This window comes from Schistocerca serialis, chromosome 2 (genome assembly GCF_023864345.2).
Source record: "Schistocerca serialis cubense isolate TAMUIC-IGC-003099 chromosome 2, iqSchSeri2.2, whole genome shotgun sequence".
Classification (NCBI taxonomy): domain Eukaryota; kingdom Metazoa; phylum Arthropoda; class Insecta; order Orthoptera; family Acrididae; genus Schistocerca; species Schistocerca serialis.
The window spans coordinates 203,956,413-203,978,237 of NC_064639.1; the positions used below are offsets into that span (position 1 = coordinate 203,956,413).

At 41.0% G+C, this 21,825-nt stretch overlaps 1 protein-coding gene across 2 annotated transcripts in view; it reads right to left on the bottom strand.

The window, feature by feature from the left end:
• LOC126456946 (uncharacterized) overlaps nucleotides 1–20,126 on the bottom strand; it is a 45,430-nt gene extending 25,304 nt beyond the window's left edge. Inside the window, exon 1 of one of the 2 annotated variants that reach the window (XM_050092880.1) lies at nucleotides 20,074–20,126. The gene's annotated coding sequence lies outside the window, so the exon portion shown is untranslated. Of the gene's footprint in view, nucleotides 1–19,763; nucleotides 20,013–20,073 lie in introns of those variants that run through there. The other variant, XM_050092879.1, reaches the window with a different exon arrangement.
• Nucleotides 20,127–21,825: the final 1,699 nt, after the last annotated feature.

The following is a 21,825-nucleotide window of genomic DNA, read 5'->3' on the forward strand; positions in this document are numbered from 1 at the left end:
GTAAACAGAAAACACTTACAGCTTAATGAAATGACTAGTATACTTTGATTAAAATAACCTTGTGATTGATGTTTCAGCCAGTCAAGAGGTAGGAGCCAGTTGCAAGTCAATTGCAGTCCTTTCTCAAGTGCCACATGCACAGTGTGTTGTCTGTTTTGCACATACATGCAATGCCTGGGCATGCGTGGCTGGCTCCACACTGGCATCACTTTCAGCTAACATCATTTTTGCCAGTCACAATGTTATTTTATTCAAGTTATAAATTCTAGGAATCCACTAAAATAGAGTGAAGAGTTGAAAAAAAAAAAAAAAAATTATTGGCAGAGTGAGTACTGCAAGTCTACTAAAGAAGAATTTTTGTACAGAGTACAGCATATAAATGACTTCCTCATTAATAAGACCACTGATTTGCCATGAAGTTACAGTGAAAGGATTAATTGCAGTTATCTGTGGTGACACCATTTTTAGTTAATTTTGCAAATCTGTTGAGAGCACTATGATGTTACTGGTGAAATATTTTTCCAACAGCAATAATGACTGGCTTACAAGGAACTTTCTGTATACAGTACAGATGTAGTTGATGTGCTACTGTTCCTGACTAAACATTAACCTTGGTGGGACCTAAGAACCCTAGAACTACTAGATTATTATTAATGCAAAAAGAATTTTAGCCACGTCATAATATCAAAATGCTTGTACTGGAATAGAAGTTGTACAGTAGCATCAGCAACTAGTCACAAAGGCTGAAAAAACTTTATTTCTTTGAACCACGTCAGGTTTTACGCATTTCTTGTCCAGTTTCTGGTGATTTACAATCCACCTGGGTGTTTCAGATGAATGAAGCACATTTTGGTGCAATAGGCAATTAATTAACCAGTTGAATACTCACACTTTCATGTACAACCATACTGTAACTTAAAGCTTTAGAGTGAACAACATGAAAAATTACATTAAAATTTAGTCATTAAGCTGCTCTCTTGCAATGTAGGCGGTGCATATGAGCACAAATATCATCAAAAGTTATAAATAAAATTGTAGGCTAATAATCTACATTGTATCACAATGGCATGAAAGAAATATGGCAAACAATGATACAGTACTGAACATTATTTCATACAGAGTCAAAACTGACGGCACTGGAAAAGCAAAGAAATCAGACCACCACTCTGTCTACAGGCCACAAGTGGCCCATCGGGAACATCCAACCACTGTGTCATCCTCAAAAAGAGGATGAGGAGAGGAGGAGTGTGGGGTCAGCACACTGCTCTCCCGGACGTTATGATGGTATTCTTGACCAAAGCCGCTACTATTAGGTTGAGTAGCTCCTCAATTGGCATCACGAGGCTGAGTACATCCCGAAAAATGGCAACAGCGCATGGCGGCCTGGATGGTCACCCATCCAAGTGCCGACCATGCCCGACAATGCTTAACTTCGGTGATCTCACGGGAAAAGGCGTATCCACTGCGGTAAGGCCGTTGCTGTAAAGAAATCAGACACTTTATGAAATTGCAAACTAACACAAGTAATTAGATTTCTTCTCCATCATAGCCCAATTCAAGCTTGCACTCACTCTCTTAAAGACATTGTTGTGGTTGCGTGACACTAACCTTCCTTTATCATTCCTTCCCAGTGAAGAAAATGACATAGTAGAGCATCTACCACTTTCTAAGCTTTTGCCAAGGTTTGCACACTTCACTTGATGAGCCAATGTCTCCCAACTTCCAGCAATGTAGGTAGGGCACAGTTAGGTACATGGATGTTTCTTACTTGCACTATATCCACTTCCATTGTAGATATAACATTACAATGAAGAGAATAGTTGCTACTCACCATATAGAAGAGATGCTGAATCGCAGACATGCACAACAAAACGACTGTGGGAAAGTGAGCTTTTTGCCAACATGGCTTTCTCGAATTTAGACAACACTCACACACACATTGTATGATCATAATATAACTTAAAGCTTTAAAGCCTGAAAAATTACATTAAAATTTAATGTTAAGTTGCTTTCTTCCAATATAAATGGCACATATGAGCACAAACATCATTGAAAGTCTGGCTTCAGCTGCCAAGGACCATGGTCGCACGTGTGTGTGTGTGTGTGTGTGTGTGTGTGTGTGTGTGTTTTGTCTGATTTCAACAAAGGCCTTGTTGGCCTAAAGATCACTTTCCGAAAGCCTTTTGTTATGCCTATCTGTGGCTCAGCATCTCCACTATATGGTGAGTAGCAACTATCCTTCTATCCTTTTCATTATATTGTTACATTCCATCTGGATTTTCATAGCAGATTTCATTAATACACATTGTGTGGTGCTGCTTGACTTGATAGTAGCTGCTTCGAAACAAGGTCATAGTAGAAATTTTCATTACCAACATATGGCTGGTAAGGGGAAGAGCGATAGTTGCATAAAGCTATTCATCACCAGACTTTGCACTAATGCCCTTGGTTAAATCCAACCCTATCTGCAGTCTCTCATACTGTGAGGGCACATAACACAGTTGATGGTGATCCATATGTCTGTATGTTGCCTTCTACATCTACATCCACATAGATACTCCACACAGTGCATGGGAGAGGGTACCCTGTACCATAACTAGTTGTTTCCTTTTCTGTTCCAAACGCAGATAGAGCGAGCGAAAATCAACTGAATATATGCCTCTGTATGAGGCATAATTTCTTGTATGTTATCTTCGTGGTCCCTGTGCGAAATGTATCTTGGCGGCCGTTAAGATCACTCTGCAGTTAGATTCAAGTGTCGGTTCTCTAAACTTTCTCAGTAGTGTTCTTCAAAATGAATGTCTTCTTTCATCCAGGAATTACCACTTCAGCTCCCGAAGCATATCCGTAACACTTGATGCTGTTTGAACATACCGCTAACAAATCTAGCAGCTCGCCTCCGAATTGCTTTGGTGTCTTCTTTCAAACTGACCTGGTGTGGATCCCAAACGCTTGAGCAGTATTCACGATTAGGTCGCACTAGTCTCCTACACATGGTCTGCTTTACAGATGAACTACACTTTCCTAAAATTCTCCCAAGAAACCAAAGTTGATGACTTTCCTTCCCTCCATAATCCTCACACGTTCATTCTATTTCATAACGCTTCACAGCGTTATGCCCAGATATTTAAACAATGTGACTGTGTCAAGCACGACACTACTAATGCTGTATCCGAACATTACAAGTTTGTTTTTCCTACTCATCTGCATTAACTTACATGTTTCTATATAAAGAGCCAAATGCCATTAATCACACAAACCAGAAATTTTGTCCAGATTCATTTTGTATCAAACTACAGTAACTTATCTTTGACACCTTCCTGTACACCATGTACAACATACACCATACACGTACACATACACCTGTACATCATCAGCAAACAACTCCAGACTGCTGCTCACCCTATCTGCTAAATCATTTATGTATATAGAAAATAGCAATGGTCCTATCACACTTCCCTGGGGCACACCTGATGTTACCCCTGTCTCCGATGAACACTCGCCATAGAGGACAACACACTGAGTTCTATTACTTAAGGTGTCTTTAAGCTAGTCATATACCTGGGAGCCTATTCCAAGTGCACAACTACCTTCGTCAACAGTCTGCAGTGGGGTACTGTGTTGAATGCTTTTCAGAAATTTAGAAACATTGAATCTGCCTGTTGCCCTTCATCCATAGTTCAGAGTATGTCATGTGAGAAAAGAGTAAGCTGGGTTTCACATGAGCAATGCTTTCTAAAGCCGTGCTGATTCATGGACACAAGCTTTTTGATTTCTAGGAAATTTATTATATTTGAACTCATAATATGCTTTATAATTCTACAGCGAACCAATCTTAAGGATATTGGGCTGTATTTTTGTGGGCCCATTCTTTTACTATTCTTATATTTAAGAGTCACCACACTTTTTTCCAATCACTTGGTGCTTTGCCCTGGTTGAGATATTCACAATAAATGCAAACTAAGTAAGGGACCTATGACACAGTGCACTCTTTGTAAAACCGAATTGGAGTTCCATTTGGACCTGGCAACTTATTTGTTTTCACCTCTTTCAGTTGTTTCTCTACGCCACAGATGCTTATTACTATAACACCCATACGAAATGCCAAGTGCTGGTCAAACAATGGTACGTTTGTACAATTCTACTGCATGAATGCTTTCTTAAACACCGAATTTAAAACCTCAGCCTTCCTTTTGCTATCTTCTACTGCTATATCAGACTGGTCAACAAGTGACTGGATGAAAGCCTCGGATCTGCTTAGTGATTTTACATAGGATCAGAATTTTTTCAGGTTCTCTGCCAGATCTTTAGCCGAGATATGACGGTGATAGCTGTTGTAAACTTCACATGTTGATCTTTTCACAGACAAGCAAATCTCTACTAATCTTTGCTTCTCATCATTTGCATGTACTCTTTTGAATTTAGAGTACAACAGCCTTTGAATCCATTACTGAGCACATAATTATCCAGAGCATGATTTACAGTCTGTTTGAACTTTGCCCATAATTCCTCTACATCCATCATTCTGGAATTAAATGATTGCAGTTCATTGTCTAAGTGAGATACTAACAACTGATTACCTGATCTTTCTAGCAGAAACACTCTCCTCGCCCTTTTGATTGATTTATTAACTTTTGTAACCATAGTCACTATGATGACATCATGATCACATATCCCCATCTCTATAATGACACCAAAAGGTCCAGCCTGTTTGTAGCCACAAGCTACAAGATACTTTCATTGCATGTGGGCTGCCGAACTAGCCACTCAAGACAGTTTTCAGAAAAAATGTTCGAAAGTACTTCACAAGACTGTCTGTCTGTATCCCCTCCAATATATCCATAGACATCGCAATCTATACTGATAGGTTAAAGTCACCACCAACTATATCGTACAACCTGGGTATTTATGCAGAACTAACCATAGACTTCCTTTGAATGACTCTAGAACTGTCACAGCAAAGATGGGTGGCCACGAAAAACATTCAACAATTAACTTGGTTTCACCTAAACCTATTATGTGCAACCAGATAACTTCACTATCACACTCAATTTCAATCTCAGTCAAGATATAATTTTCGTCGAATGCAATGAATGCTTTCCCTCCTACAACGTCTAATATGTCTTTCCGATAAACACTCCAATAATTGCTAAATATCTCAGAGCGTTTTACTTTGGGTTTTAGCCAGCACTCAGTCCCAAGAATAATTTGAGGTTGAGAACTATCCTTGAGGGAAGTAAATTCGAGAACCTTGTGATTAGAACTTCAGCACTTTACTGATAAAATTTTTACAGTTGAAATGTCTTTACTCTTAATATGGTCCAATTTCCCTATACACATATCGACTGGTGAGTGCCAATGACAGCACCTCAAACTACTGTCTAGCCTAAAAAAAAAAACCCCGTGTGCACTCCACAAGTACTCTGCTACCCGAGTAGCTGCTTCCTTTGTGTAGTGCACCCTTGACCTAACAAGAGGAGTTCTACAAATTCCCACCTGATAACGCAAGTCCAGAAATTGCAGCCAAGACTGTCACAGAGATGATGAAGCCTTTAGTTGAGACCCTCCACTCGGCTCCAAACTAAATGACCCCGATCAACTCTGGGAATGAAAACCCTTGCGACAGGCATCACTGGTGCCGACGTGTGCCACAATTTGCAGACGACTGCACCCTGTATGCTTAACAGCTGCAGGCAAGACGGCCTCCACATCTCGGAGGAGGCCCCCCGGCAGATTTACTGAGTGCACACTGGCTTTCTTTCTAGCCCTGAATGCTATGTTCCTACAGGGCTCCATAACATGACTAACACTGGAGCTCCCAATAAATAGCAAACCCTGCCCACGTATTCCTGATCGAACCTGATGAAGGAACGGTCACCTGTTCATTCACAAGGCTTTCTGTTCGGCGGTCCATTTGGTGCTATTTTGAATGGAGTGAGCTGTGTGTCAGCACTGGCTTTCTTCCAATCCAATCTATTCCAATCCCTCCACACACACACTAACACGACACTAAACACACACACTCACCATCATAGTAATGTACACTGAACAGATATTATTAAGTAACAACACTAACTCTTTGCAAAGCCAAGAGAATGAGTGAGTGTATGTGAGGAAAAAGACCTGTCCAATTACGTGTGAAAACCTCTTGAGTATGTCCCAATGCCATTCAATTTTACTTGCTTTATGTAATTATTTTTTATGATTATAACCACAGCACACTTTCTTAAGTGAATGTGCATGAGATAATCTTTCATTTATAATGTATCTCCACTAATTAAATTACATCTTTTTGGTAATGGGCTTTCACTGACCAAACATTTATGCACAGTTGTGTTGTTCGTTATCAGTTTCTTTTATCATATAGTCACTGGCACCTGTCACTTACTTTGTTATTTTTTGAATTATTTTGCACTATTCAGCACTAGAACTACGTCATTCGCACAGCACAAGCTGCAAATTGTTGTGTCACTAACTGAAGTAAACTTTCCTAGGTGTGTTGGTACTTCTTTGCCTAATTTTTCATAACAGGTGTGCACTGCAGTCTGGTAGGTGACAAGTGAAACACAGGAAAGAGGAGAAAGGAGGACAGACATTGAGTAACAAAGGAAAAGAGTACTGGGTTATGGGATGGAACAAAAGCTGTTATGCAAAACCAAACAATGGAACACCCAGGATGGAATGACAATATTATGAAAAGGATAGTTGCTGGAGACTGTGGCCATGTGTGTGCGAGCTGTGTTTGAGTGAGTGAGTGAGTGAGTGTGAGTGTGTGTTTTGTGTATTTCTGAGAAAGGCCTTTTTTGGCTGAAAGCTTCCTTGCTGACAGGCTTTTTGTTGTACTGCAACTCAGCATCTCTGCTATATGGTGAGTAGCAACTATCCTTTTCATAACACTGTCATTATTCCATCCCGGATTTTCCACTGTTCGATTTTGCTTAACGGCTTTTCTTCCATCCCGTAACCCAGTGCCATTTTCCTCTGTTACTATTTCCTAACGTATTACTATACTCACTGTCCCTTCCGCTTTTTTCTCTCTCCTGTGTTTCACTGGCTGCTTTCCAAACCGCTCTGTACACTCTACTTATGAACCACAATGTATCAACCATCTCGGCTGCACACAGCAAATGGCTACAAGGCCGTGCTGATTGTTAGTGCAGCATCTCACGTCCCACATTACTCCCGCCACTTCTCCTGTCATGCGATGCTGCTCGCAGTCTGGCCTCATTTACATTATAGGGGAAAAAATTGTGGATGCCTGGACACAAATTCCAATCTCACTATTTCACAACCAGTGACTTAAATAGGTAACTTTGTTTTTCTCTGTTCTATAGCAGTTGAACCAAAGTTAACTGATCATGGAGCTTATCACCATCATCATCATTTACCTGTAATCCATACAGGCCCCCTGTACACTTTTCCATGCATTAATCACCTTACATATTTCCTGTCATGTATTATCTGCCACAAGGTTGTTAACATTGCCTTTCTTACCTACTGGAATGAACCATTAAATTTCTATGGCCCATCTACCATCAATTCACCTGGCTACATGTCCAGCCCACAATTATTTCATTTTCATTACAGTCATATCTTCTACTAAAGTCTGTCTCCTTGTTCTTTTGTTTGATTTTTTGTCTCTCCAAGTAATTGCCAACATGCATCTCTCCACTGTTTGTAAGCAATCTTCAGTTTTGAAACAGTTACACATGCCTCAATACACACTGATTGCTAACGTTCCTTTTGAGACACACTGGAAGCTTAGTTTTGAAAACCTTGTTCAGTTTAACAAAAGCAATCAAGGTAATATTTACTCATATGTATATTTATTTTAATGTGCATCTATATGCTGTCTTCAATTGCATAAGTGCAAATATTTATAAACTAGTTCTATGATTCACTGTTAATTTCTACTATCAAAGTATAGCAAGTTGCACCTCACACTTCAAAATGGATAATACTACAAGTAATTGGTGTTTTTTATCAAAATGTTAATTAAAAATTATCTTAATATTACTGTAATTGAGTTTCAGGCCTACCTGCAAAATTCATATATTCAGTTGTTTTCTTTACTTTAGATATTTATTTGCAATGAGGATGATATTTGCTTTATGACAAGAAAATTATAACAAGAATATTGTCGCCCATGAACCATGGACCTTGCCGTTGGTGGGGAGGCTTGCGTGCCTCAGCGATACAGATAGCTATACCATAGGTGCAACCACAACAGAGGGGTATCTGTTGAGAGGCCAGACAAACGTGTGGTTCCTGAAGTGGGGCAGCAGCCTTTTCAGTAGTTGCAGGGGCAACAGTCCAGATGATTGACTGATCTGGCCTTGTAACACTAAGCAAAATGGCCTTGCTGTGCTGGTACTGCGAACGGCTGAAAGCAAGAGAAACTACAGCCGTAATTTTTACCGAGGGCATGCAGCTTTACTGTATGGTTAAATGATGATGGCGTCCTCTTGGGTAAAATATTCTGGAGGTAAAATAGTCCCCCACTCGGGTCTCCGGGCAGGGACTATTCAGGAGGACAATGTTATCAGGAGAAAGGAAACTGGCATTCTATGGATCGGAGTGCGGAATGTCAGATCCCATAATCGGACACGTAGGTTAGAAAATTTAAAAAGGGAAATGGATGGGTTAAAGTTGGATATAGTGGGAATTAGTGAAGTTCGGTGGCAAGAGGAACAAGACTTCTGGTCGGGTGAATACAGAGTTATAAATACGAAATCAAATATGGGTAATTCAGGAGTAGGTTTGATAATGAATAGGAAAATAGGAATGCGGGTAAGCTACTACAAACAGCATAGCGCACGGATTATTGTCGCCAAGATAGATACGAAGCCCACACCTACAGTAGTACAAATTTATACGCCAACTAGCTCCGCATACGACGAAGAGATTGATGAAATGTATGATGAGATAAAAGAAATTATTCAGATAATGAAGGGAGACGAAAATTTAATAGTCATGGGTGACTGGAACTCGACAGTAGGAAAAGGAAGAGAAGGAAAAGTAGTAGGTGAATATGGAATGGGAGGAAGGAATGAAAGAGGAAGCTGCCTGGTAGAATTTTGCACAGAGCATAACTTAATCATAGTTAACACTTAGCTCAAGAATCATAAAAGGAGGTTGTATACATGGAAGAAGCCTGGAGATACTCGAAGGTCTCAGATAGATTATATAATGGTAAGACTGAGATTCAGGAACCAGGTTTTAAATTGTAAGACATTTCCAGGGGCAGAGGGAATTTGAGGATATGGGACCTGGGTAAACTGAAAGAACCAGAGGTTGTAGAGAGCTTCAGGGAGAGCAGTAGAGAATGATTGACAAGAATGGGGGAAAGAAATACAGTAGAAGAAGAATGGATAGGTTTGAGAGATGAAATAGTGAAGGTAGCAGAGGATCAAGTAAGTAAAAAGACGAGGGCTAATAGAAATCCTTGGGTAACAGAAGCGATATTGAATTTAATTGATGAAAGGAGAAAATATAAAAATGCAGTAAATGAAGCAGGCAAAAAGGAATACAAACGTCTCAAAAATGAGATCGACAGTAAGTGCAAAATGGCTAAGCAGGGATGGCCAGAGGACAAATGTAAGGATGTAGAGGTGCATATCACTAGGAATAAGATGGATACTGCCTACAGGAAAATTAAAGAGACCCTTGGAGAAAAGAGAACCACTTGCATGAATATCAAGAGCTCAGATGGAAACCCACTTCTAACCAAAGAAGGGAAAGCAGAAATGTGGAAGGGGTATATGGAGGGTCTATACAAGGGCGATGTTCTTGAGGACAATATTACAGAAATGGAAGAGAATGTAGATGAAGATGAAATAGGAGATATGATACTGCGTGAAGAGTTTGACAGAGCACTGAAAGACATAAGTCGAAACAAGGCCCCGGGAGTAGACAACATTCCATTACAATTACTGATAACCTTGGGAGAGCCAGCCCTGACAAAACTCTACCATGATGTATGAGACAGGCGAAACACCCTCAGACTTCAAGAAGAATATAGTAATTCCAATCCCAAAGAAAGTAGGTATTGACAGATGAGAAAATTACCGAACTATCAGTTTAACAAGCCACGGCTGCAAAATATTAACACGAATTCTTTACAGGCGAATGGAAAAACTGGTAGAAGCCAACCTCGGGGAAGATCAGTTTGGATTCCGTAGAAATGTTGGAACACGTGAGGCAATAACGACCCTATGGCTTGTTTCAGAAAATAGATTAAGGAAAGACAAACCTACGTTTCTTGCATTTGTAGACTTAGAGAAAGCTTTTGACAAAGTTGACTGGAATATTCTCTTCCAAATTCTGAAGCTGGCAGGGGTAAAATACAGGGAGCAAAAGGCTATTTACAATTTGTACAGAAACCAATGGCAGCTATAAGAGTCAAGGGACATGAAAGGGAAGCAGTGGTTGGGAAGGGAGTGAGACAGGGTTGTAGCCTATCCCCGATGCTATTCAATCTGTATATTGAGCAAGCAGTAAAGGAAACAAAAGAAACATTCGGAGTAGGAATTAAAATCCATGGAGAAGAAATAAAAACTTTGAGGTTCGCCGATGACATTGTAATTCTGTCAGAGACAGCAAAGGACTTGGAAGAGCAGTTTAACGGAATGGACAGTGTCTTGAAAGGAGGGTATAAGATGAACATCAACATAAGCAAAATGAGGATAATGGACTGTAGTCGAATTGAATCGGGTGATGCTAAGGGAATTAGATTAGGGAATGAGACACTTAAAGTAGTAAAGGAGTTTTTCTATTTGGGGAGCAAAATAACTTATGATAGTAGAAGTAGAGTGGATATAAAATGTAGACTGGCAATGGCAAGGATAGTGTTTCTGAAGAAGAGAAATTTGTTAACATCAAGTATAGATTTAAGTGTCAGGAAGTCATTTCTGAAAGTATTTGTATGGAGAGTAGCCATGTATGGAAGTGAAACATGAACGATAAATACTTGAGACAAGAAGAGAATAGAAGCTTTTGAAATGTGGTGCTACAAAAGAATGCTCAAGATTAGATGGGTAGATCACATAACTAATGAGGAGGTATTGAATAGAATTGGAGAGAAGAGAAATTTGTGGCACAACTTGTCTAGAAGAAGGGATCCGTTGGTAGTGCATATTCTTTGGCATCAAGGGATCACCAATTTAGCTTTGGAGGGCAACATGGAGGGTAAAAATCATTAAGGGAGACGAAGAGATGAATACACTGAACAGATTCAGAAGGATGTAGGTTGCAGTAAGTACTGGGAGACGAAGAAGCTTGCACAGGATAGAGTACCATGGAGAGCTGCATCAAATCAGTCTGTGGACTGAAGACCACAACAACAACATTGTCGCAGAAGAAGCTCAGTAGCCCAGTCACCATGGTGTAGTGGTTATGACACTAGACTGTTGCATGGAGGGTCGTGAGTTCAACAAAATTCACCTGAACTGTAAAATTTTAACTTCTATATTCGGTTCGAGTACATTCTACAAGTATCCACAAATGTCAAGAATCATTGTACTGGAAAGTTCTGTAACTGTATATATACCGTATGTGTTCTGGCTGTAGGCAGTTCGCTCCGTGCTCTTGTATGTGCAAGTGCTGAATAAACCTCCATTAAGTGAAGTTAGTGTTCGTCATTCATCTAATTACACCTCCCTCTACGTGACAATTTGATGAGTGGGGACCGAAAGTAAATTTTGAAAATAATGAACAGTTATGAAGTGGAGGAAGAGTAGGAAACACAATAGCTGATGACCACCACATCAAGCCAGGTAAAAAATTTCACCAGAATATGGAACAGGTAACTGGGAGGTACAGCAATGAGTAGTCCATGGGGAAACAGCAATCCAGAAGCTAAACTTCCTGTTACGGTCTACAATAAGTTGGAAACTAAAGAGGATGTTTTACATAAGTATTGTAGAGCCTATAACAACTTACGAATGTGAGCGCTAGGAGTTTACTGGAAAAAATTGAAACAAACTAAAATCTGTAGAAATGGACTATCTCACAAGACTGTGTATAATACTTCAGTGAGACCAAGTAAGAAATATGATTACAGAAATGTTCGAGTCCCAAGAAAACATTACAGACAGAATAGAAGAATGGCAGCTCGCCTAGTATGGATATACACAGTGAATGGCACATGGTCAAATAAGAACTTGATGTACCATTCTCAGGGAAGACGGAGAAGAGGAAGGTCAATGGTTGCCGGATTATATAGGGTAAAGAAGGCCACAAGAAAAAGTGAAATAGAAGATGAACAGGAACCATAGGAAGACAGAAATCGATGGTGACACGTATGTGGGATGCTGTAACGGCAGTAGGAGATCCACAAGGGGTGGAGAGAAAATACTGAGTACTATTTACTCCACATACTGTGATATAACACACACTGCTACTTGCCATACAGCCAACAGAATTTTTGAACTCCTGAGTCTTCATATTCAGATAATTTGCATGAAACATGGCTAATGAGATATATTTTTAATTTTCTTTTGAATTTGTAGGTGTTTACAATTTCTTGCTCTATGTTAGACGGGAAGTTGCTGAATATCTTACCACTCGAGAACATAAATTGATTATGAATATAGAACAAGGAGACAAAGGCAACATGAAAATAATTTTTTTGTCCTGTATTGTAACTGTATGTCAAAGTTCACCTGAAACTGATTTTTATTGACAGTAACAAAAAATATTAACACATTAAAATATGAAAGCATAAAGCATGGTGTCTCTCCATTACTGGTATCTGTAAAGGGACTTTGTTAAAATTCATTTGGGAAAAAAGGATTTTATTTGAAAATGTGACAAAAGAATCATGTAGAAATTGTTAATGTCTCCTTTACTACATACACTCCTGGAAATGGAAAAAAGAACACATTGACACCGGTGTGTCAGACCCACCATACTTGCTCCGGACACTGCGAGAGGGCTGTACAAGCAATGATCACACGCACGGCACAGCGGACACACCAGGAACCGCGGTGTTGGCCGTCGAATGGCGCTAGCTGCGCAGCATTTGTGCACCGCCGCCGTCAGTGTCAGCCAGTTTGCCGTGGCATACGGAGCTCCATCGCAGTCTTTAACACTGGTAGCATGCCGCGTGGACGTACCGCCGAATTGCTCAACACGTGGGGCGTGAGGTCTCCACAGTACATCGATGTTGTCGCCAGTGGTCGGCGGAAGGTGCACGTGCCCGTCGACCTGGGACCGGACCGCAGCGACGCACGGATGCACGCCAAGACCGTAGGATCCTACGCAGTGCCGTAGGGGACCGTACCGCCACTTCCCAGCAAATTAGGGACACTGTTGCTCCTGGGGTATCGGCGAGGACCATTCGCAAGCGTCTCCATGAAGCTGGGCTACGGTCCCGCACACCGTTAGGCCGTCTTCCGCTCACGCCCCAACATCGTGCAGCCCGCCTCCAGTGGTGTCGCGACAGGCGTGAATGGAGGGACGAATGGAGACGTGTCGTCTTCAGCGATGAGAGTCGCTTCTGCCCTGGTGCCAATGATGGTCGTATGCGTGTTTGGCGCCGTGCAGGTGAGCGCCACAATCAGGACTGCATACGACCGAGGCACACAGGGCCAACACCCGGCATCATGGTGTGGGGAGCGATCTCCTACACTGGCCGTACACCACTGGTGATCGTCGAGGGGACACTGAATAGTGCACGGTACATCCAAACCGTCATCGAACCCATCGTTCTACCATTCCTAGACCGGCAAGGGAACTTGCTGTTCCAACAGGACAATGCACGTCCGCATGTATCCCGTGCCACCCAACGTGCTCTAGAAGGTGTAAGTCAACTACCCTGGCCAGCAAGATCTCCGGATCTGTCCCCCATTGAGCATGTTTGGGACTGGATGAAGCGTCGTCTCACGCGGTCTGCACGTCCAGCACGAACGCTGGTCCAACTGAGGCGCCAGGTGGAAATGGCATGGCAAGCCGTTCCACAGGACTACATCCAGCATCTCTACGATCTTCTCCATGGGAGAATAGCAGCCTGCATTGCTGCGAAAGGTGGATATACACTGTACTAGTGCCGACATTGTGCATGCTCTGTTGCCTGTGTCTATGTGCCTGTGGTTCTGTCAGTGTGATCATGTGATGTATCTGACCCCAGGAATGTGTCAATAAAGTTTCCCCTTCCTGGGACAATGAATTCACGGTGTTCTTATTTCAATTTCCAGGAGTGTATTTTAACGGGTACTGCAACAGAGGTGTGGGATCTCATAAAACCGAAGACCAAAAACAATACTGAAATGATTGATTGCTATTCACTACATAGAGGTGGTGTTGAGCTGCTGACAGACACAATGAAAAAGACTATTAAAATATTTAAGATTTTACACAAAGTCCTTCTCCAAAGTGAAAAACAAGCAAATGTACACGCAAGCACAACTTACATACTCTGTCTCTGGGCACTGAGGCCCAACTGTGATTGTGCCTGATGTAAGCAGCAATCAGCTAAGATTGGTGGTGAGGTAAAAGGACACTTGAGGTGAGAAGGAGGACAAATATTAGGATAGGGATTGGAGAAGAAGCTAGAGCTGCCTGTCGAAGCATGCATGGACATGGTGGGGACCAATAGAGCTGCTAGGTGCACTGTTGGGAGGGGGGGGGGGGGGAGGGGGGGCATGATGGGGATGGTAATAAGTGGGAAAAGATGTCTGTAGTACTGGAGTATGGAAAGGGATGGGTATGCAGAAGACAGGGACTACCAAAGGTTTAGCTCACAGGAGGTCATGGGAGCAAAGGATATTTTGTAGGGAGAGTTTCCACATGTGCAGTTGAGAAACAGCTGGTGTTGGTAGAAGGAATTTAGATGGCACAGGCTGTGAAGCAGTCAATAAAGTGGGTGGCGTGTTCGGAAACTGGGTAGTCCTCCTGTCTCTCAGCTACGGTTTGGTGGTGGCCATTCATGTAGACAAACAGCTTGTTAGTTATCATGCACATGTAGACAGTGGTTAAGTGGTAGCGGCTTAGTTGGCAGATCACATGACTGCTTCAACAGGTGGGGTAAGAGATCCCTGTGGCAGTACTGGAGTATATGGTAGTGGAAGGATGTATGGGGCAGGTCTTGCATCTAGGTCTACTGCAGTGATATGAGGCAAGAGATCTGGAGCAGGGGTGGAATAATGACAGACAAGGATATTGCGTAAGTCTGACAGGTGGCAAAACACTATTGTGGGAGGGGTGAGAAGGAGAGCTGGGAAGATATTCCTCATTTCAGGGCTCAATGACAGGTAGTTGAAACACAGGTGGAGAATGTGGTTCAGCTGCTTCAGTACTGGGTGGTACTGAGTCAAGACAGGAGCGCTTCTTTGTGGCCGGATAGTGGATATGTGCGAAGTGGCAGGTTACTGGAGAGGCGAGGCAGGAGTTCTGCTTTGGAACAAGGTTGGGAAGGTAATTTCGGTCTGTAAATGCCTCCGTGAGACCCTTAGTACATTTGCAGGAAGACTGCTTGTCACTACAGACGCGATGACTACAGTTGGCTAGGGTGAATGGAAGGGACTTCTCGTCAAGGAATGGGCGGCAGCTGTTGAAGTGGATGTATTGTTGGTGGTTGGTAGGTTTGATGTGGACATAGGTACTGGTGTAGCCATCCCTAAGATGGAGGTCAACATTGCTGAGTTGAAGGAGGACCAAGTAAAGCAAATGGGGGAGAAAGTGTTGAGGTTCTGAAGGAATGTGGCTAGGGTGTCCTTACCCTCAGTGCAGAACATGAAAATACCATTAAAAAATTTAAACCAGGTGACAGGCTCGTCAGATGCTGGGAAAGGTAGTGTTCAGTAGCAGCTTAGGCTTAAGTTTATTAGCGCAAACTGATGTGGCATCAACAATGATGAGCAGGGTTCCAGGTGGAAAAGGAATGACAACTATGGAGAGTCGATGGAGCAAACAGTTAGATGTCTTTTATATAGGAGGGCAGGTTACATATGGTAGCCCTGGGAGAGCCAGCCATGACAAAACTCTTCCATCTGACGAGCAAGATGTACGAGACAGGCGAAATACCCTCTGACGTCAAGAAGAATATAATAATTCCAATCCCAAAGAAAGCAGGTGTTGACAGGTGAGAAAATTACCAAACTATCAGTTTAATATGTCATGGTTGCAAAATAATAACACGAATTCTTTACAGACGAATGGGAAATCTTGTAGAAGCTGACCTTGGGGAAGATCAGTTTGGATTCCATAGAAATGTAGGAACACACAAGGCAATACTGACCTCATCGCTTATCTTAGAAGATACATTAAGGAAAGGCAAACCTACATTTCTAGCATTTGTCAACTTACAAAAAACTTTTGACAACACAGACTGGAATAATCTCTTTTCAATTCCAAAGGTGGCATGGGTAAAATACAGGGAGGGAAACGCTATTTACAATTTGTACAGAAACCAGATGACAGTTATAAGGGTTGAAGTGTACGAAATGGAAGCAGTGGCTGAGAAGGGATTGAGACAGGGCTGTAGCCTACCCCTGATGTAATTCAATCTGTATATTGAGCAAGAAGTAAAGGAAACAAAAGAAAAATTTGGAGTATGAATTAAAACCCATGGAGAAGAAATAAAAACTTTGAGGTTTGCCAATGACATTGTAATTCTGTCAGAGACAGCAAAGGACTTGGAAAAGCAGCTGAATAGAATGGACAATGTCTTGAAAGAAGTATAAAAGATAAGCAAAATAAGGATAATGGAATGTAGTCTAAGTAAATCAGGTGATGCTGAGGGAATAAGATTAGGAAGCTGAGGGAATAAGATTAGGAAATGAGACACTTAAACTAGTAAATGAGTTCTGCTATTTAGGAAGCAAAATAACAGATGATGGTTAAAGTAGAGAGGATATAAAACATAGACTGGTGATAGCAAGGAATACGTTTCTGAAGAAGAGAAATTTGTTAACATCAACAATAGATATAAGTCTCAGGAAGTATTTTCTGAAATTATTTTTATGGAGAGTAGCTACTTATGGAAGTGAAACATGGACGACAAATAGTGCATACGAAAAGAGAATAGAAGCCTTCAAAATGTGGTGCTACTGAAGAATGCTGAAGATCAAATGGGTAGATCATGTAACTAATGTGGAGGTACTGAACAGAATTGGTGAGAAGAGGAATTTGTTGCATAACTTGGCTAGAAGAAGGGATCAATGGTAGGACATGTTCTGAGGTATCAAGGGCTCATCGATTTAGTATTGTGGGGACACAGTATACTGGAGAGGAATATCCTCCCTACCATCCTCATCACACCTCCCATAGTGGTATTCCGCCACCCACCAAACCTATGCAGTATCCTTGTCTGTTCCTACTCCACCCTGTTCCCAATCCCTTGCCTCATATCACTGCAGTATAGCTAACTGTCCCATATATCCTCTCATTACTGCCTACTCCAGTCCTTTCACAGAAATCATCTAACCCCATCAAAGACAGGGCCATCTGTGGAAGCAGCCATGTGATCTACCACCAAGCTGCAACAACTGTGCTGCTTTCTCTGTGGGTGTGGCAACTAACAAGCTGTCTGTCTGCATGAATGGCCACCAGCAAACAATGGTCAAGAGACACCAGCACCACCCAGTCGCTGAACATGCTCCCCAACATGACATGCTTCACTTTAATTACTGCTTCACAGCCCATGCCATTTCAATTTTTCTTTCCAGCACCAGCTCTTTTTTTTTAAGGTGGAAAATCTACCTATAAAATGTCCTTTGTTCCCATAGCCCCCCTGGCACAAAATTTCACAGTCCCTGTCTTGCACACAACGCCTTCTCTGCTACCATTCTAGAACTACATGTCTTCTATCTCACCAGTGCACTTACAAAACCTTTTTCCTTCCCTGCTTCTCCTCTCTCCTTCTTTTGTACTCCTCTGCTCTTCCTCCCCCCCCCCCCCCCCCCCCCCCCCCGCCAGAGCACAGCCTCCCAACACTGACCCTAGCAGCTGTATCCTGTACCCTCATCACTCATCCCAGCAGACTGTTTCTATATTGTTGTTATTCAATCCTGGATAATACAGTGTTTAAAGTGACATTATACAGTCTCAAAACACAAGAAACAACAAAACTAGTGAGGTGCCTCTCACAAACACTATAAAATATTGAAAAAGGTGTTCAATATCCTGGCATGAAAATACTACAAGCACTGTGGTGAAACAATATCATCATCATCATGACTGATGTTTTATATATATGGCTTTTCCTGTAAAAATGACTAGGCTACCTATTTCTATTCAAGAATTCTCCTATGGCAGAAAAAATGTTTGTAAAGAGATACATTTTTAATCAACCTGTGAAAATATTTCTGTTATTCCTTAAGACATTTTCTTTCCATGTGCATATTGATAAATGGTTTTATAGCTGAACATTTATCCCTTTCCGTGCCAAAATTTGGTTTATTAAAGGGTAATGCAGATCATTTTTCCTTCTAGAGTTGTACTTGTGAATATACCTGCTACTCTCACACTCAGATGGATTGTTGACAAAGAAGTTAAATACAGTAAGAAAATAAAAGTAATGTGAAGCTGTGGTTAACATTCCAGCTGCTTAAAGAGATGCCTATAATGTGTACATGTGTGAACACCCACAGGTAATTCTAATTACTTTCTTTTTTACAATGAATATTTTTTGTCTACGTGTGGAGTTATAGCAGAATATTGTCCCTTATGACACTCGCAAATGAAGGTATGCCAAATATCTCAACTTACTGAGTTCTATATGCCATGAAGCTGGTAATTATTCTTATGCCAAAACGAGACAAACTTAAAGGTTTTAGCATGTCTAGTATAGGTCTTCTCACTTTAAATTTTCCATCAATATAAGAACACTGAACTTTCTACCCTGTTATTATCTTTTGTTTGTATAGTGCATTAACAGGAGGCGAGTTTTCTTCTTCACATTACATAACTGGTATTTTCATAAGTAGCCCATTTGACAAAAATCAATCTGCGGCTTCTACAAAAACATCATTTATTGTTTTCCCTGGTAATGATTTGTTGCCTGGCCTCACAATACTGTTTGTATCATCTGCAAACAGGGATATTTCTGCCTCCTCCCCAAAATAGAATTGTATATTATTAATATAAAAAAAGAACAGTAATGGGCCAACAATCATACTGTATGAAGTACCCACTGCAATTTCTCCCCAGGAGGATCATTTGTACGATAAATTGAAGATGACATGGGGTCTGTATTAATATTTAAATTATTTAAGCAGGCTATGATAACTTTCTGCATGCTGTTTCTCGAACTAAATGAGGCATATGCTGCACTACTTATTCCATAAAAACTTAACTTCTCTAGCAGAATATTATGAGGACACAAGCCACAGAAGTTCCAAACCAATGACATTTCATCGTTTACAGAATCTACCATATACTCAGTAGGGTGATCCTTTTGAAATACATGCTGTAAGTGACTTAGTAACACTGAAAAATATCGAACAATACGATAATATAGCACAACAATCGCAGACTACAAACAGCAAGCTGAAGTTGTAGGGCTCACGTTTTCATCCTGTGATTAATGAGTTTTATGTATCGCATTAACTGAAAGTGAAATGATACTTTACACGACTTTGTGTTATGGTACTCTGCGTAATTATTGTAAAAATGTATTTTACAAGACAAAATGAAAAATTCAAACTCTAAGAATTCTGTTAAACAATGTGTCTGGTTTTCAGAGATAATTGTATATGGCCTCAATATAATAAACAAATACAGAGATACGTGATCTTACATCTTGGCTAGGGATGAAAACTTACTAGCACTGATGCTGACTGTATCGGCGCTGCTACTAACACAGGTTATTTTTCTTTTCTTAAGTGACGTAATTAAGACAAATTGATCTGAACATTTCACAACAGAACCAACTATCAAATATCACTATATATTACTCGACAGTTAAGAACATTATCACTACCGAATCTGCAAACAATCAACTATAACAACATCGTAAACACACTCTCTCTTGCAGACGCCGTCAACGCAGGCGCTTGTTATTTCTAAGACTGTGAAAAGATATATCTACACGCTGTGAATGTCTCCAGTGTATGCTCTTATAAAACAAAGTACCTGGAATACCCTTCATAAAGGTCACAGCCATGTTAAGCAGGTCTATGATCAACTAAGTAGTATGATCTCTGCAAGGAGTAGACATTTTGTGACGCACTGAGCGTACATTGACCAATCACGTCAGTTGCTAGTTGGTATCGCGGCTGTGTAAGTCGTGGCTCGCCATATTGTGTGAATTTGGATGTTTATGTTCCGTAGTGTCGCGGTGTTTTCCTTGCCAATTCGTTATCTACCGGGAGTACGCTGTTAAAAGTGAAAGTGTGTCATTACAGTTCTGAAAATCGTATGAAGAAAAGTTTTTCAATAGTTGTGCTTCTCACTTCATTGTTTTGAGGTTGGCACACCAGACGTGATTTAAAGTGCAAGTTGACGGGAATACTGGCAGCAGACGACTTATTTGTTTCGACAAGAATGCCTGTTCGTAAACAAGGTGGTAAGATCAAATTACTTAGAGCTAGGTGTTTGTGAGTCTTTTGCTTATAGGCTAGTTTCAGCAGTACCGTAGCTAGGGAGTGGCTTGTAGCGTCTCTCTTTCAGTTTGACGTAGAATCACCATCTGTTACTACACCATATGGGATTTTGCGTCCAGTGTTTTTAAATGTTTCAGATGGTACATAGAAATTACAGGTTTCGTTTTGCTGTTACCTGATTTGATGACCTTTGGTTCTTGTCTAAAACAGTCAACAGCCATGTGAAGTACAGGTTAAGGACGCCGCGAACACCGTTGTCAGACCCAACTGACACCGCCACCCCTCCAAAGTTTATGACAGTGCTTTTGACCACTTAGCCTATTAGTAGAAACTTGTGATTATCTCTTTGCCTTTATTAGACTACGCCGGTAAACTACTTGTTCTATGAAAACATAAACAGAGGTTTGTTATAATGCTTCACATGGTGTTTGTTCAGTACTTCTCGCAAGTTCTCCCTCAGTATTTACACATAGTAAGTTAATTTATGACTGTTATAGGCGTAGCTTGTTATTGTTACTGCATATCAGTTAAATAGAGCGTGAACTCATAAACATGCGTCCCTGAAACCCATGGGATGCCAATTGTACGAACCAGAAGCTACACGATTTGTTTTGCTGAGAATAGCGTTAGGTTTAGTCGCGGTTGTTATCAGTCTATGCGTGAGGTCTACGACTAGCTTCACGTTCTAAAATTGAATGATGCATGAAGTTCACTGATTGACATCGTGTTTGTGTCAGTCGTGCAACAAACTTAGTATTTGGAAAGAGATATTGCAGCTATTAATTGTGAATTAGGTACAGAGGAGCTGCTCTAGTGAGTTGCTGTATGTCTTAACGTGGGTGAACTGGGTTAAACACGGAATTTCAAAGTTGTTGGTGCCTGCAAGACGCGTGAAAAAATTTGAAGTGTTAACAAATCCATCGAATGCCTTGTTCATTATGTAAATGTGCAGCAAATATCTCTAACGGTAAAACTGAAATTTTTGTAGACATACACTCGTGAGCAATTCTTACTGTCAACAGGGCTGCCGACTCTGTTACACCTACCTTGTTTTGGACACTGCAGTTTGTGATGTTCTATTGCCCATCAGTAAAATATGCGACTCAATTTTTCAGAGCTCTGTAATTATACGTTATGCCTTCTCTTAAATACATTGCCATCTGTTTAGTGTCTCATTAATGTGAGGCTTGCGGTATCAGTATTATATCATAACAAGTGCCATGGGTAATCAGCTTCCTTGAAAATTCATTCACAGACATTCTATTGAAATAGTATCTCCTCA